Here is a 3,881-nt window from a genome sequence, read left to right as displayed (position 1 = left end):
TCGCCGGGCCCCGCACAACTTCGCGGAGCGCCGGGGCCGGGACCGGGGCCGCGCAGGCGCCGCCCGCGCCGCCGCCTTAACCCCTGCCTGCCCGCCCCGCGCCCCGCGCACCGCCCCGCGCCCCGCCGCCGCCGCCGTCGGGGGCGGCCCCCGCCCGCTGCCGCGGCTGCTCCCCTCGCCCAGCCGCAGCCCGGCACCCACCTCCCCCCCCCCATCGCTGCACCCCTCTGCGGTCTGACACCCCCCCCCCGCGCTGCCCCCCCCCACCCCCCCGTCCCTGTGCACCCCCGGGCGCCCGGCTGGTGGGTGCCGCCGCCTGCGCCCACCCCAATGCCGGCTTGCGGCTGCACGCGCTCACAGCCCGACACCCACCCACGTCGTCACCCACCCCCAGGTACACCCCAATGCTGGTCTGGGTTTGCACACACTGCACGCTCACAGCCCGACACCCACACCCAGGTACACCCCAGCGCCAGTCTGTGCCTGCACACGCTGCACACCCACAACCCGACACCCACCAAATCTGCACCCACCCCCGCGTACACCCCGCGCCCGCAGCCCCCGCGCTGCTGCCCATCTCCCCACCCTTCGCACCTCCACCTCCCTCCCACCTCCCGCGTGCTCCCGCATCCCAGCCTCCCTCCCTCCCCACGCCAGGAGCTGGGCAGAGTTCAGAGCCACCGGACACTTTCTCCATCTCTCTCCCTTTTCCAACCCCACGTCCGTGGGATTTAAGGTCTATAGGATGCGGCGCGGAAAGGACTTTGCCAGTGGCTCAGAAAAGGCAGGGCACAAACGGGGCTTTGGCTTTAAAGCTCCCGTTTCCAACCCAGCGAACACCACGGGCCCGCTCCTTTAGCTTGCGGGGGCTGGCACGGCTCCTCCGGCAGGCCGGCATCCCCACGGATCTCTCCTGGCCGAAGATCCCATCCGGTCTGCCGGGCTGGAGGACTTGGAGCAAGGAGGAACCGCTGCTCCGGCGAGTTTGAAGGAACTGAGCCGTTGCAGACCTGATGTTCAGAGCACGAAGCGTTTTCCGCCAGCCAAATGCGGCACAGGAAATAGAGTCCCTGGGTCCTAATTAAGCAGTCCCTCAAATTAGGTAAGTCCTGATTAGCTTGTGCTTTTTCCCTCCGTAAACGTCCCCCCCCTTGCGTTGCTGCTTAGCCTTAGAGCAACAGGCACCGCTTACACCAAGCACCGAGATGAAACCTGGATGATGTGTTTTACAGGAATAGTAAATACCCTGAAAAGGGATTTGTGGCGAACCAAGACCGTTTAATTGGGAAAAATTTGCCCAAAGTTTCATCTTGGAAAAAAAACAACCAAACAAACAACAACAACCTGGGGCAAATATATATATTTTTTTCTGTAATGTCAAAGTGTTTTGTTTTAGCGTTTTTGAAATGAAATTTTCGACCCGCCGCAAGAAGACATTTTTCTGGGTAAGTCTCTTCTGGGTTAGTTAAGGGGTTGCATCGTGTTAGAACTAGAGAAAACGTTTCGCCACGAGCTGAACAAAACCAGCAAACCGAACTGGTGCCTATTTTTCCCTTGTCTGTGCGACTTGTCCGCTTCTTGGCCGCAAAAAACCATCGCTGTTCATCCACTCAGCTCCTCTCTGCGAGGCTGGGACTTTGCTCTCCTGTCTCGAGGAGGATCTTAGGTTGACTGTTCTCTTGACTTGAGCCCCCTGGGCCGGCTGAAATCAGACCCCAAAGCCTGGCGCGAAGCTCCCCGGAGTCAGTGGGAAGCGCGCAGAAACCTGGCCGCAGAGGACGGACGAAAACGGTGCTGTCGAGAGACAAGTTCCCAGCGGCCCTGGATCAGGGCTGTTTCAAACCCTCCCTGCCAGCACATTTCCAGCCTGGCTTATGTTACTCCACCTTCACCGAAGGATGAGAGCATCCAGTAATTGCATTAAAAATTACGAGCTGAGGGGAAGGGAAGGGCAGCATAGAAATAACTTTTGGAGGCTGCGGCGTACAAAAAAAAGCAGCAAAACACCAGGCCTTTCTTGAGGTCTGACTCTGGCGAGTCCCAGCTTTCCTGTCTGTGCCTCGGGGTCCAAGAGCCTCAGTCACAACCGGGGCTCACAGAGAGCCCGGACTGGGGGCAGGAAGGTGCTGCAGGAAGATCGCTACACTCTTCTGGAAACGAAACAACCAGGGCTCTGTATGGATTTATACAGAGGCAAGGCATTTGCTGTTTTATTTTTAGTCCTTTCCTAATACTTCCCGCTGTTTTATTTGCCTTCTGGACCGTGCCGAGCATTGAGTAATCTTCTCAGCTTTCCCGTCTCTTCCCCGGGCGCTAGGAGCCGGTTCAGACACCAGCCGCCCGGGTGCAAAGTCAGGCTTGTTCCCCTCTCCCATGCACACCTTGCAAACGCAGTTTCGTATTTCAGTGAAGAAACTGGATTTCAGCCGCCCGCTTCTTGTTGGCCACGGAGTCCTGGGCAGCGCGGTGGGACAACCCCGTGGCAGCGCCCGGACCTCGGCTCTGGCGCTGTTTAATTTATTAGCGCAGCCGTAGCCTCTGTTCCTGCCCGCTCGCTCCTTTTTTCCAGATCACCGGCGAGCGGTACAGCCAGTTCTCCTTGGGAGCCCGCAGGTAACTCCCTGCATTGTCGAAAAGCACCGTTCGCCCCGGCTTTGTTCCCCGCCTCGCCGCCCTTTCGCAGCCCGCGAGACCTTTCCAGGGACCTCTGCGGAGGGACTGCGCCAGCAGTTTTTTTCTGACAGTCCCCAGATACGGGAAACAACCGCGCGAAAGCCTGAGGAGTAGCTCGGAGTCGTCAGAAGGGGATGAACCTCTCGGCGGTGGGGAAAGGCCAAATTGCTTCTTGCATCACAGGACTGACCCGGCCAAGGAGCTGCTGGTGGCCTCAGGCCACCTCTGGTCTCCTGGTTGGGAAAGCGAGTGAGGGAAAGGGGTTGCAGCGGGTGCATCGGTGGCGTGGATTTGTCAGCAATCCTGGGCTTTGGCACAAAAGCCAAATTTTCTCTAAGCTGTTTGAGTTTTCCTCAAAAAGAAAGGTTTCATTTAGCTTTCAGTGGCCCAGAAAGATGGGCATTAAAAAGCAACAACTGAACAAAAAAAGCCAAAACTCAAAGCAGGCACATAGGATACAAATGAGCAGAAATCTTCTATTCTGGGGCAGGCGAGAACGCGGAAGGATCTGGCCCTCCAAAGACAGCCCTGCTGAGCATGGTGGGACGGAGACATCCCTCAGCAGGCAGTCTGCAGGTGGCCCTGACCTCAGAGATGAGCATCCCCCAAATACCGGGCAGAGCCACAAGGTCTAGTTCAGGATAACGCAGCTCATCCACAAAAGAGCCTCAGGGGAAATGCCGAAAAAGGAGCAGAGGGTTTGGTGGGTTCTCCTCAAGCATTTGGGCTTGTGAGCAACAAGGTGCTGCAGCCCTGTGAAGAAATATCAGCTGCTGAGCAGCCGGTTCATCGCCCCCCACCAGATTCTTTTGCAGCTGCAGTTTCTCCTGCAGCTTCATGCTCTGGGCTTGGCCCAGTCCAGGACCACATCACTCCATGGCGAGCAGAGCCCTGGAGAGATTTGGGGGACCACAGGGGAGTGACCATGCAACCAGCCCGCAATTACCCAGGCGCGTGCATGCACAGACCCATTCATGCACCAGCAAATGTCAGGACTCAGCACTGAAGTGGAGACACTTTGAGCAGGTTCTCCCGAACCAGCGGGTTCCCCTGTCACACCAAGCATGTTCATCCAGCGGTCTCCTTACACGTGCACCTTTGGATTTGAAGTTGCCATTCTCCGCGAGGGGGGATATTTGCAGATAGCCATTACCACCCCCAGCCCCGGTCTGCTGGGCTATCCCTTTGGACCCCATCTCCCACGGTTT

This window comes from Apteryx mantelli, chromosome 3 (assembly GCF_036417845.1).
Source record: "Apteryx mantelli isolate bAptMan1 chromosome 3, bAptMan1.hap1, whole genome shotgun sequence".
NCBI classification, from domain to species: domain Eukaryota; kingdom Metazoa; phylum Chordata; class Aves; order Apterygiformes; family Apterygidae; genus Apteryx; species Apteryx mantelli.
This window is presented reverse-complemented; position numbering follows the sequence as displayed.